This window comes from Sus scrofa, chromosome Y (assembly GCF_054392235.1).
Source record: "Sus scrofa isolate SSC_HxYL_T2T_F1_AM1 chromosome Y, Sscrofa_HxYL_maternal_Yorkshire_Landrace_v2.0, whole genome shotgun sequence".
NCBI classification, from domain to species: Eukaryota; Metazoa; Chordata; class Mammalia; order Artiodactyla; family Suidae; genus Sus; species Sus scrofa.
The window spans coordinates 27912182-27926903 of record NC_139402.1 but is presented as its reverse complement, the minus strand read 5'-3'; positions in this window follow the sequence as shown (position 1 = coordinate 27926903).

Here is a 14722-nt window from a genome sequence, read left to right as displayed (position 1 = left end):
CAGTCTACAACCTCATTAGGAAAGAAAATATGGCATTGAAAAAGACCCACTCCCCACGGAGCCTGAACAGGAAAACAATGGCCGATGGAGGAAGAACAACACACGAGCATCTCTTTCCATGGGAGGAGGCTTTTCCCCTGAAGGAAACTATGGAATATCTTTTACTCTGATTTCCACCCCATGCCATTGGAGAAGATATAGGGACCACAGCAAGGCTTTCAAACCTGTCTTCCAGGATGGAGCAGGGATTGTAATAGACACATTGTGGGCGTCAGGCCATGAAGGAGAGAAGACTCTGGTACAAGTGTGCTGGTTTGTCCCATTTGTGTGCTAGCCACCTTAAAGAAAGACACGTCCTTGGAGAAATTATCCTGCCATTGACAGTTGCTTGAAACAACAGCTCCTTTACCTCTCTCTCTCCTACTTTTCATCTCCTTCTCTCTAGCTCTCTCACTCTCCCCTTTGCCCCCCTTCAATTTCTCCTGTATCCTCCTGCTACAATTCGACCTGGGGTAATAATGGATCAAATATATTAGCCAAGAGAATGCTCCAAGTTATCCCCCAGCCTTTTCTCCCTGTTACCCCAGGTCTGATCACACATAAATTCCGTGGTCCTGAAAGACTTCCTGTGCTGTGTGGAGACACCCCAGCTAGGTCAGCCTTAAACCATACTTCCCATATTCATCCCTTCCTATGGACACGCTGACCACTTCATATGTACTTCGGTCTCGAGGGTCCCATATTGGACGCAGAGAGCAACACACTTGAAACAACGTTCCCATGAGTGCTCTCCCAAGAAAGTGCTGATCTGCAGCATTCCCTACCTGGTCCATGAGGTATGGTGGATTTGCTCATGTGAGGATCTCTGGACTCGTTCTTAGGGGATATAGAATATGAAGTCTAGGACTCTTCATGTCTCAATGATTGGGCATCCAAACAATGGTCTGAGCATCCTTGGCGAGTGGGCTGGCCAACAAGAGCCCAGAGTGCAAGATGTCTGTCAACAAAAACCAGTCTCTATGGATTAGACCTCCTCATTCTCTAGCCTCAGGAGTGTCAGGGACAGAGCCCACTCCCTTCCAGGAGGGAACCTTCAATACCCTCACATTGCAGGCATCATCACAGCGCTCCTGGAAGATCAGATCATCGTCCCAGCTTCCTTCCTTATGACTGTAGATAGAACAAACACACTGGCCCTGGCCCCAGGCACCACACTCCCAGTAAGCACTCAATGAGTGGGAGGGCTTGTTCTTATCCACCTGTGGAAAAGGCACCTGAAATAGACGGGATATATCTTGGTATAAAGGCCTCTGTTTGGAGGGCTCCCCTGTGGCTTAGGCTATGGAAATATGGATTCAGAAGTGTGGAGCTGAAAATGCCCCATTGGGAAAGTCTCTTTGAGGGGTTACATCCAGGGCCACACGCTTGGTGGAGAGCATTCGGGCATGGATTCCTTCTTTGTGCGCGGGAGGTATTGTTTCAAATGGCCCTGAAGCACAACTCTTTTTTCACATGGAGGAACTCCCGTGAGGTATTCTGCCCACGGATCCCCTGAAGATAACACATGTTCAAACACCAAGCCTCTAGAATCCACATTGAGCTTGGGAGCCTGATGAGAGTGGTGGCTATGAGTCTACAGATGGCGATAATAGTGTTCATCCAAAAGGACCACCCATCTGATGGATCCTCCTTTCCATCAACTTCGACAGACCTCCAGAGCAAGAGCTCAGGGTGTCCATCCTTTAACTCTCAAGGTTTGAGGGTGAGACTTTCCCACATATGGCCCATCACACTCCTCTTTTCTCACAGAGAGGTTGTTTGGGCACAAGGCTCCATGGGCATGATATCAGAACCTTGGCCACCTCTGGGACGGCACCTTTCCAAAGGAAGGCAACTCCACACACTGGGGAGCCCAATTTTCTCTATCATGATGGCTATCTGATAACATGTGCAGCACTTCAGGGTCAAGTGCTTTCTCAGTCACTGCTTCACACGAATACACAGTATAGAATCTCTTTTGGAGAGAAAAGATATCATTCCAAACACCCAAACTAAAGGCCCCTGGACAATGAAATCAAGGAACGACTGAGGAAGAACACCCTATGAGCTGCCATTTCAATAGGAAGTGTCTTTGCCGCTTAGCGAAAATATAGGGTGTCATTTAACTGACCCACACCTCGTGTACTTTGAGAAGACATGGGTGCCAAGCACGGAGGACTGCTTGCAATCGACGTACTTCTAGAGAAAGGCCAAGAACGAGTGAAAATCTCATGCAAGTGTCCTGATACAGCCTTCGTGTCTAATAGTCCCCGGAAACACAGACAAGGGCTTGGGAATGAAACTGTGCCCTGGAATGTGGCTTGTATCCAAATTTCCTCTCTCTCTCTCGGTTTCTTCCTCCTTCATATTCTCTCAAATCCTCCTCAGCCAAGGTTATCTGTGCTGGTCCAGGTTGGCAAATCTCAGCCAGGAGAGCAGTCAAATTCTTTAACCGAGATTTTCCATCAGTCTTCCAAACTCCTATCAACTACAAATTCTTTTCGCAGGAAGTAACTCCTCCTCTTGTATGGAGATATTTCACCTTACACCGTGCACCCATACCTTACACTGACAGATAACCATCCCATTGCCACTGCGTTCTACATGATCACACATTTGACTCCGAGATCAACATCTTTTCCACCACCTACACATAAGGGACCTAATGAGAATTCACTTATCTGCAACACCCCACGTGTGGGATCAGGTCTGTGAAGTGGCTGGTGAGGTGGATCTCTCGCCTCTTTCTAAGGGCCGTTAGGACATGAATTCTCTGCCTCTCCATGTCTCAGTGATTTGGCATCTAAGAAGGGGTCTGAGCACCCTTCAGCACGGTCTGAATGACAATGGGACAGAGTTCAAGGATTCGGTCCCCTCAAACCAGTCTCCATTTGGGACAATCCTCCTCCTTCTCTAGACCCTCCATTGGCAGGCCAGAGGCCCCTCTCGTCCAAGAGCGAAACCTCAAGTCCTGCCCAAGGGGAGCCCTCACCACAGGGCTCACGGAAGATAACAAGAGAGACTCCTTAAATTCCTGACAACTGTGTACCCCACAAACAGCCAGCAGTGGAACTAGTCACCCCACTTCCATCCAGCACCCCTTTAGACAGGACTTATTCTTATCAACCTGTGAAATACCCACCAGACATATCCCAGCTTCATTCTTGGGAAATTTGTTACTGTGGAGAGCTAGTTTGTGATTTCATCTATTGACGTGCACGTTCCGAAGCAAGGAATGGTCCTTGCCCCCATTCCAGTATTTCGTAAGGGTTGATATTGAGGGCCTCGTCTTTTTTTGAAGGCTGAGTGGCCAATTTTCATGCTTTGAGATCTGGAATGAGATTTATCATCCCGGTCATACTTAGGAGTCTTTTTTTCCCTGTTGGAAAAGACTGGAAGGGATAGGCTCACTGGTCCCTTTCAAATGGATCATCATCCAAAAGCAAGCCTGAGCAGTGCCTATTTACCCAGCAGCCTGATGAGAATGGTGGCCATGAGAAGAATGCTGGAAATACTACTTATCATCCAATTGTCCAATACATCCAATGGGTCATGCTTTAATTTCGTAGCAACATACCTCCAGATCATGAGATCAGGCTGCCCGAGGTACAACCAATTGGGGGTGACGGTGAGAGCTTCCCACTTTGGGCCCATCCCTCGCCTCTCTTCTCACATACGGTGTGTTGTGTCACAATACTTGGTGCGCAGCATGCCCTTGCCATGGCAACCATTGGGCCTGAACTTCTCAGATGGAAGGCAACTCCACCTCCTCTGTGCCCACCTGCTCTCTACAGAAGGATGCCTCTTCCCCTGAACGTGTGTCAGGCTCAACACGGTGGTTCCAAAACTGCTTCCCAGGAATACACAGTCTACAACCTCATTAGGAAAGAAAATATGGCATTGAAAAAGACCCACTCCCCACGGAGCCTGAACAGGAAAACAATGGCCGATGGAGGAAGAACAACACACGAGCATCTCTTTCCATGGGAGGAGGCTTTTCCCCTGAAGGAAACTATGGAATATCTTTTACTCTGATTTCCACCCCATGCCATTGGAGAAGATATAGGGACCACAGCAAGGCTTTCAAACCTGTCTTCCAGGATGGAGCAGGGATTGTAATAGACACATTGTGGGCGTCAGGCCATGAAGGAGAGAAGACTCTGGTACAAGTGTGCTGGTTTGTCCCATTTGTGTGCTAGCCACCTTAAAGAAAGACACGTCCTTGGAGAAATTATCCTGCCATTGACAGTTGCTTGAAACAACAGCTCCTTTACCTCTCTCTCTCCTACTTTTCATCTCCTTCTCTCTAGCTCTCTCACTCTCCCCTTTGCCCCCCTTCAATTTCTCCTGTATCCTCCTGCTACAATTCGACCTGGGGTAATAATGGATCAAATATATTTGCCAAGAGAATGCTCCAAGTTATCCCCCAGCCTTTTCTCCCTGTCATCCTAGGTCTGATCGCATATAAATTCCGTGGTACTGAAAGACTTCCTGTGCTGTGTGGAGACACCCCAACTAGGTCAGCCTTAAACCATACTTCCCATATTCATCCCTTCCTATGGACACGCTGACCACTTCATGTGTACTTCGGTCTCGAGGGTCCCATATTGGACGCAGAGAGCAACACACTTGAAACAACGTTCCCATGAGTGCTCTCCCAAGAAAGTGCTGATCTGCAGCATTCCCTACCTGGTCCATGAGGTATGGTGGATTTGCTCATGTGAGGATCTCTGGACTCGTTCTTAGGGGATATAGAATATGAAGTCTAGGACTCTTCATGTCTCAATGATTGGGCATCCAAACAATGGTCTGAGCATCCTTGGCGAGTGGGCTGGCCAACAAGAGCCCAGAGTGCAAGATGTCTGTCAACAAAAACCAGTCTCTATGGATTAGACCTCCTCATTCTCTAGCCTCAGGAGTGTCAGGGACAGAGCCCACTCCCTTCCAGGAGGGAACTTTCAATACCCTCACATTGCAGGCATCATCACAGCGCTCCTGGAAGATCAGATCATCGTCCCAGCTTCCTTCCTTATGACTGTAGATAGAACAAACACACTGGCCCTGGCCCCAGGCACCACACTCCCAGTAAGCACTCAATGAGTGGGAGGGCTTGTTCTTATCCACCTGTGGAAAAGGCACCTGAAATAGACCGGATACATCTTGGTTTAAAGGCCTCTGTTTGGAGGGCTCCCCTGTGGCTTAGGCTATGGAAATATGGATTCAGAAGTGTGGAGCTGAAAATGCCCCATTGGGAAAGTCTCTTTGAGGGGTTACATCCAGGGCCTCACGCTTGGTGGAGAGCATTCGGGCATGGATTCCTTCTTTGTGCCGCGGGAGGTATTGTTTCAAATGGCCCTGAAGCACAACTCTTTTTTCACATGGAGGAACTCCCGTGAGGTATTCTGCCCACGGATCCCCTGAAGATATCACATGTTCAAACACCAAGCCTCTAGAATCCACATTGAGCTTGGGAGCCTGATGAGAGTGGTGGCTATGAGTCTACAGATGGCGATAATAGTGTTCATCCAAAAGGACCACCCATCTGATGGATCCTCCTTTCCATCAACTTCGACAGACCTCCAGAGCAAGAGCTCAGGGTGTCCATCCTTTAACTCTCAAGGTTTGAGGGTGAGACTTTCCCACATATGGCCCATCACACACCTCTTTTCTCACAGAGAGGTTGTTTGGGCACAAGGCTCCATGGGCATGATATCAGAACCATGGCCACCTCTGGGACTGCACCTTTCCGAAGGAAGGCAACTCCACACACTGGGGAGCCCAATTTTCTCTATCATGATGGATATCTGATAACATGTGCAGCACTTCAGGGTCAAGTGCTTTCTCAGTCACTGCTTCACACGAATACACAGTATAGAATCTCTTTTGGAGAGAAAAGATATCATTCCAAACACCCAACTAAAGGCCCCTGGACAATGAAATCAAGGAACGACTGAGGAAGACACCCTATGAGCTGCCATTTCAAGGCAGTGTCTTTGCCGCTTAGGGAAAATATAGGGTGTCATTTAACTGACCCACACCTCGTGTACTTTGAGAAGACATGGGTGCCAAGCACGGAGGACTGCTTGCAATCGACGTACTTCTAGAGAAAGGCCAAGAACGAGTGAAAATCTCATGCAAGAGTCCTGATACAGCCTTCGTGTCTAATAGTCCCCGGAAACACAGACAAGGGCTTGGGAATGAAACTGTGCCCTGGAATGTGGCTTGTATCCAAATTTCATCTCTCTCTCTCTCTCGGCTTCTTCCTCCTTCACATTCTCTCGAATCCTCCTCAGCCAAGGTTATCTGTGCTGGTCCAGGTTGGCAAATCTCAGCCAGGAGAGCAGTCAAATTCTTTAACCGAGATTCTCCATCAGTCTTCCAAACTCCTATCAACTACAAATTCTTTGCGCAGGAAGTAACTCCGCTTCTTGTATGGAGATATTTCACCTTACACCGTGCACCCATACCTTACCATTCTCAGCCCTTCACACTGACAGATAACCATCCCATTGCCACTGCGTTCTACATGATCACACATTTGACTCCGAGATCAACATCTTTTCCACCACCTACACATAAGGGACCTAATGAGAATTCACTTATCTGCAACACCCCACGTGTGGGATCAGGTCTGTGAAGTGGCTGGTGAGGTGGATCTCTCGCCTCTTTCTAAGGGGCGTTAGGACATGAATTCTCTGCCTCTCCATGTCTCAGTGATTTGGCATCTAAGAAGGGGTCTGAGCACCCTTCAGCAGGGTCTGAATGACAATGGGACAGAGTTCCAGGATTCGGTCCCCTCAAACCAGTCTCCATTTGGGACAATCCTCCTCCTTCTCTAGACCCTCCATTGGCAGGCCAGAGGCCCCTCTCGTCCAAGAGCGAAACCTCAAGTCCTGCCCAAGGGGAGCCCTCACCACAGGGCTCACGGAAGATAACAAGAGAGACTCCTTAAATTCCTGACAACTGTGTACCCCACAAACAGCCAGCCGTGGAACTAGTCACCCCACTTCCATCCAGCACCCCTTTAGACAGGACTTATTCTTATCAACCTGTGAAATACCCACCAGACATATCCCAGCTTCATTCTTGGGAAATTTGTTACTGTGGAGAGCTAGTTTGTGATTTCATCTATGGACGTGTACGTTCCGAAGCAAGGAATGGTCCTTGCCCCCATTCCAGTATTTCGTAAGGGTTGATGTTGAGGGCCTCGTCTTTTTTGGAAGGCTGAGTGGCCAATTTTCAGGCTTTGAGATCTGGAATGAGATTTCTCATCCCGGTCATACTTAGGAGTCTTTTTTTCCCTGTTGGAAAAGACTGGAAGGGATAGGCTCACTGGTCCCTTTCAAATGGATCATCATCCAAAAGCAAGCCTGAGCAGTGCCTATTTCCTCAGCAGCCTGATGAGAATGGTGGCCATGAGAAGAATGCTGGAAATACTACTTATCATCCAATTGTCCAATACATCCAATGGATCCTCGTTTCATTTAGTATCAACATACCTCCAGATCATGAGATCAGGCTGCCCGAGGTACAACCAATTGGGGGTGACGGTGAGAGCTTCCCACTTTGGGCCCATCCCTCGCCTCTCTTCTCACATACGGTGTGTTGTGTCACAATACTTGCTGCGCAGCATGCCCTTGCCATGGCAACCATTGGGCCTGAACTTCTCAGATGGAAGGCAACTCCACCTCCTCTGTGCCCACCTGCTCTCTACAGAAGGATGCCTCTTCCCCTGAACGTGTGTCAGGCTCAACACGGTGGTTCCACAACTGCTTCCCAGGAATACACAGTCTACAACCTCATTAGGAAGGAAAATATGGCATTGAAAAAGACCCACTCCCCACGGAGCCTGAACAGCAAAACAATGGCCGATGGAGGAAGAACAACACACGAGCATCTCTTTCCATGGGAGGAGGCTTTTCCCCTGAAGGAAACTATGGAATATCTCTTACTCTGATTTCCACCCCATGCCATTGGAGAAGATAGAGGGACCACAGCAAGGCTTTCAAACCTGTCTTCCAGGATGGAGCAGGGATTGTAATAGACACATTGTGGGCGTCAGGCCTTGAAGGAGAGAAGACTCTGGGACAAGTGTGCTGGTTTGTCCCATTTGTGTGCTAGCCACCTTAAAGAAAGACACGTCCTTGGAGAAATTATCCTGCCATTGACAGTTGCTTGAAACAACAGCTCCTTTACCTCTCTCTCGCCTTCTTTTCATCTCCTTCTCTCTAGCTCTCTCACTCTCCCCTTTGCCCCCCTTCAATTTCTCCTGTATCCTCCTGCTACACTTCGACCTGGGGTAATAATGGATCAAATATATTTGCCAAGAGAATGCTCCAAGTTATCCCCCAGCCTTTTCTCCCTGTCATCCTAGGTCTGATCGCATATAAATTCCGTGGTCCTGAAAGACTTCCTGTGCTGTGTGGAGACACCCCAACTAGGTCAGCCTTAAACCATACTTCCCATAGTCATCCCTTCCTATGGACACGCTGACCACTTCATGTGTACTTCGGTCTCGAGGGTCACATATTGGACGCAGAGTGCAACGCACTTGAAACAACGTTCCCATGAGTGCTCTCCCAAGAAAGTGCTGATCTGCAGCATTCCCTACCTGGTCCATGAGGTATGGTGGATTTGCTCATGTGAGGATCTCTGGACTCGTTCTTACGGGATAGAGAATATGAAGTCTAGGACTCTTCATGTCTCAATGACTGGGCATCCAAACAATGGTCTGAGCATCCTTGGCGAGTGGGCTGGCCAACAAGAGCCCAGAGTGCAAGATGTCTGTCAACAAAAACCAGTCTCTATGGATTAGACCTCCTCATTCTCTAGCCTCAGGAGTGTCAGGGACAGAGCCCACTCCCTTCCAGGAGGGAACTTTCAATACCCTCACATTGCAGGCATCATCACAGCGCTCCTGGAAGATCAGATCATCGTCCCAGCTTCCTTCCTTATGACTGTAGATAGAACAAACACACTGGCCCTGGCCCCAGGCACCACACTCCCAGTAAGCACTCAATGAGTGGGAGGGCTTGTTCTTATCCACCTGTGGAAAAGGCACCTGAAATAGACCGGATACATCTTGGTTTAAAGGCCTCTGTTTGGAGGGCTCCCCTGTGGCTTAGGCTATGGAAATATGGATTCAGAAGTGTGGAGCTGAAAATGCCCCATTGGGAAAGTCTCTTTGAGGGGTTACATCCAGGGCCTCACGCTTGGTGGAGAGCATTCGGGCATGGATTCCTTCTTTGTGCCGCGGGAGGTATTGTTTCAAATGGCCCTGAAGCACAACTCTTTTTTCACATGGAGGAACTCCCGTGACGTATTCTGCCCACGGATCCCCTGAAGATATCACATGTTCAAACACCAAGCCTCTAGAATCCACATTGAGCTTGGGAGCCTGATGAGAGTGGTGGCTATGAGTCTACAGATGGCGATAATAGTGTTCATCCAAAAGGACCACCCATCTGATGGATCCTCCTTTCCATCAACTTCGACAGACCTCCAGAGCAAGAGCTCCGGGTGTCCATCCTTTAACTCTCAAGGTTTGAGGGTGAGACTTTCCCACATATGGCCCATCACACACCTCTTTTCTCACAGAGAGGTTGTTTGGGCACAAGGCTCCATGGGCATGATATCAGAACCATGGCCACCTCTGGGACTGCACCTTTCCGAAGGAAGGCAACTCCACACACTGGGGAGCCCAATTTTCTCTATCATGATGGATATCTGATAACATGTGCAGCACTTCAGGGTCAAGTGCTTTCTCAGTCACTGCTTCACACGAATACACAGTATAGGATCTCTTTTGGAGAGAAAAGATATCATTCCAAACACCCAAACTAAAGGCCCCTGGACAATGAAATCAAGGAACGACTGAGGAAGGACACCCTATGAGCTGCCATTTCAATAGGCAGTGTCTTTGCCGCTTAGGGAAAATATAGGGTGTCATTTAACTGACCCACACCTCGTGTACTTTGAGAAGACATGGGTGCCAAGCACGGAGGACTGCTGGCAATCGACGTACTTCTAGAGAAAGGCCAAGAACGAGTGAAAATCTCATGCAAGAGTCCTGATACAGCCTTCGTGTCTAATAGTCCCCGGAAACACAGACAAGGGCTTGGGAATGAAACTGTGCCCTGGAATGTGGCTTGTATCCAAATTTCATCTCTCTCTCTCTCTCGGCTTCTTCCTCCTTCACATTCTCTCGAATCCTCCTCAGCCAAGGTTATCTGTGCTGGTCCAGGTTGGCAAATCTCAGCCAGGAGAGCAGTCAAATTCTTTAACCGAGATTCTCCATCAGTCTTCCAAACTCCTATCAACTACAAATTCTTTGCGCAGGAAGTAACTCCGCTTCTTGTATGGAGATATTTCACCTTACACCGTGCACCCATACCTTACCATTCTCAGCCCTTCACACTGACAGATAACCATCCCATTGCCACTGCGTTCTACATGATCACACATTTGACTCCGAGATCAACATCTTTTCCACCACCTACACATAAGGGACCTAATGAGAATTCACTTCTCTGCAACACCCCACGTGTGGGATCAGGTCTGTGAAGTGGCTGGTGAGGTGGATCTCTCGCCTCTTTCTAAGGGGCGTTAGGACATGAATTCTCTGCCTCTCCATGTCTCAGTGATTTGGCATCTAAGAAGGGGTCTGAGCACCCTTCAGCAGGGTCTGAATGACAATGGGACAGAGTTCCAGGATTCGGTCCCCTCAAACCAGTCTCCATTTGGGACAATCCTCCTCCTTCTCTAGACCCTCCATTGGCAGGCCAGAGGCCCCTCTCGTCCAAGAGCGAAACCTCAAGTCCTGCCCAAGGGGAGCCCTCACCACAGGGCTCACGGAAGATAACAAGAGAGACTCCTTAAATTCCTGACAACTGTGTACCCCACAAACAGCCAGCAGTGGAACTAGTCACCCCACTTCCATCCAGCACCCCTTTAGACAGGACTTATTCTTATCAACCTGTGAAATACCCACCAGACATATCCCAGCTTCATTCTTGGGAAATTTGTTACTGTGGAGAGCTAGTTTGTGATTTCATCTATGGACGTGTACGTTCCGAAGCAAGGAATGGTCCTTGCCCCCATTCCAGTATTTCGTAAGGGTTGATGTTGAGGGCCTCGTCTTTTTTGGAAGGCTGAGTGGCCAATTTTCAGGCTTTGAGATCTGGAATGAGATTTCTCATCCCGGTCATACTTAGGAGTCTTTTTTTCCCTGTTGGAAAGACTGGAAGGGATAGGCTCACTGGTCCCTTTCAAATGGATCATCATCCAAAAGCAAGCCTGAGCAGTGCCTATTTCCTCAGCAACCTGATGAGAATGGTGGCCATGAGAAGAATGCTGGAAATACTACTTATCATCCAATTGTCCAATACATCCAATGGATCCTCGTTTCATTTAGTATCAACATACCTCCAGATCATGAGATCAGGCTGCCCGAGGTACAACCAATTGGGGGTGACGGTGAGAGCTTCCCACTTTGGGCCCATCCCTCGCCTCTCTTCTCACAGAGGGTGTGTTGTGTCACAATACTTGGTGCGCAGCATGCCCTTGCCATGGCAACCATTGGGCCTGAACTTCTCAGATGGAAGGCAACTCCACCTCCTCTGTGCCCACCTGCTCTCTACAGAAGGATGCCTCTTCCCCTGAACGTGTGTCAGGCTCAACACGGTGGTTCCAAAACTGCTTCCCAGGAATACACAGTCTACAACCTCATTAGGAAAGAAAATATGGCATTGAAAAAGACCCACTCCCCACGGAGCCTGAACAGCAAAACAATGGCCGATGGAGGAAGAACAACACACGAGCATCTCTTTCCATGGGAGGAGGCTTTTCCCCTGAAGGAAACTATGGAATATCTCTTACTCTGATTTCCACCCCATGCCATTGGAGAAGATAGAGGGACCACAGCAAGGCTTTCAAACCTGTCTTCCAGGATGGAGCAGGGATTGTAATAGACACATTGTGGGCGTCAGGCCTTGAAGGAGAGAAGACTCTGGGACAAGTGTGCTGGTTTGTCCCATTTGTGTGCTAGCCACCTTAAAGAAAGACACGTCCTTGGAGAAATTATCCTGCCATTGACAGTTGCTTGAAACAACAGCTCCTTTACCTCTCTCTCGCCTTCTTTTCATCTCCTTCTCTCTAGCTCTCTCACTCTCCCCTTTGCCCCCCTTCAATTTCTCCTGTATCCTCCTGCTACACTTCGACCTGGGGTAATAATGGATCAAATATATTTGCCAAGAGAATGCTCCAAGTTATCCCCCAGCCTTTTCTCCCTGTCATCCTAGGTCTGATCGCATATAAATTCCGTGGTCCTGAAAGACTTCCTGTGCTGTGTGGAGACACCCCAACTAGGTCAGCCTTAAACCATACTTCCCATAGTCATCCCTTCCTATGGACACGCTGACCACTTCATATGTACTTCGGTCTCGAGGGTCCCATATTGGACGCAGAGTGCAACGCACTTGAAACAACGTTCCCATGAGTGCTCTCCCAAGAAAGTGCTGATCTGCAGCATTCCCTACCTGGTCCATGAGGTATGGTGGATTTGCTCATGTGAGGATCTCTGGACTCGTTCTTAGGGGATATAGAATATGAAGTCTAGGACTCTTCATGTCTCAATGACTGGGCATCCAAACAATGGTCTGAGCATCCTTGGCGAGTGGGCTGGCCAACAAGAGCCCAGAGTGCAAGATGTCTGTCAACAAAAACCAGTCTCTATGGATTAGACCTCCTCATTCTCTAGCCTCAGGAGTGTCAGGGACAGAGCCCACTCCCTTCCAGGAGGGAACTTTCAATACCCTCACATTGCAGGCATCATCACAGCGCTCCTGGAAGATCAGATCATCGTCCCAGCTTCCTTCCTTATGACTGTAGATAGAACAAACACACTGGCCCTGGCCCCAGGCAGCACACTCCCAGTAAGCACTCAATGAGTGGGAGGGCTTGTTCTTATCCACCTGTGGAAAAGGCACCTGAAATAGACCGGATACATCTTGGTTTAAAGGCCTCTGTTTGGAGGGCTCCCCTGTGGCTTAGGCTATGGAAATATGGATTCAGAAGTGTGGAGCTGAAAATGCCCCATTGGGAAAGTCTCTTTGAGGGGTTACATCCAGGGCCTCACGCTTGGTGGAGAGCATTCGGGCATGGATTCCTTCTTTGTGCCGCGGGAGGTATTGTTTCAAATGGCCCTGAAGCACAACTCTTTTTTCACATGGAGGAACTCCCGTGAGGTATTCTGCCCACGGATCCCCGGAAGATATCACATGTTCAAACACCAAGCCTCTAGAATCCACATTGAGCTTGGGAGCCTGATGAGAGTGGTGGCTATGAGTCTACAGATGGCGATAATAGTGTTCATCCAAAAGGACCACCCATCTGATGGATCCTCCTTTCCATCAACTTCGACAGACCTCCAGAGCAAGAGCTCAGGGTGTCCATCCTTTAACTCTCAAGGTTTGAGGGTGAGACTTTCCCACATATGGCCCATCACACACCTCTTTTCTCACAGAGAGGTTGTTTGGGCACAAGGCTCCATGGGCATGATATCAGAACCATGGCCACCTCTGGGACTGCACCTTTCCGAAGGAAGGCAACTCCACACACTGGGGAGCCCAATTTTCTCTATCATGATGGATATCTGATAACATGTGCAGCACTTCAGGGTCAAGTGCTTTCTCAGTCACTGCTTCACACGAATACACAGTATAGGATCTCTTTTGGAGAGAAAAGATATCATTCCAAACACCCAAACTAAAGGCCCCTGGACAATGAAATCAAGGAACGACTGAGGAAGGACACCCTATGAGCTGCCATTTCAATAGGCAGTGTCTTTGCCGCTTAGGGAAAATATAGGCTGTCATTTAACTGACCCACACCTCGTGTACTTTGAGAAGACATGGGTGCCAAGCACGGAGGACTGCTGGCAATCGACGTACTTCTAGAGGAAGGCCAAGAACGAGTGAAAATCTCATGCAAGAGTCCTGATACAGCCTTCGTGTCTAATAGTCCCCGGAAACACAGACAAGGGCTTGGGAATGAACCTGTGCCCTGGAATGTGGCTTGTATCCAAATTTCATCTCTCTCTCTCTCTCGGCTTCTTCCTCCTTCACATTCTCTCGAATCCTCCTCAGCCAAGGTTATCTGTGCTGGTCCAGGTTGGCAAATCTCAGCCAGGAGAGCAGTCAAATTCTTTAACCGAGATTCTCCATCAGTCTTCCAAACTCCTATCAACTACAAATTCTTTGCGCAGGAAGTAACTCCGCTTCTTGTATGGAGATATTTCACCTTACACCGTGCACCCATACCTTACCATTCTCAGCCCTTCACACTGACAGATAACCATCCCATTGCCACTGCGTTCTACATGATCACACATTTGACTCCGAGATCAACATCTTTTCCACCACCTACACATAAGGGACCTAATGAGAATTCACTTATCTGCAACACCCCACGTGTGGGATCAGGTCTGTGAAGTGGCTGGTGAGGTGGATCTCTCGCCTCTTTCTAAGGGGCGTTAGGACATGAATTCTCTGCCTCTCCATGTCTCAGTGATTTGGCATCTAAGAAGGGGTCTGAGCACCCTTCAGCAGGGTCTGAATGACAATGGGACAGAGTTCCAGGATTCGGTCCCCTCAAACCAGTCTCCATTTGGGACAATCCTCCTCCT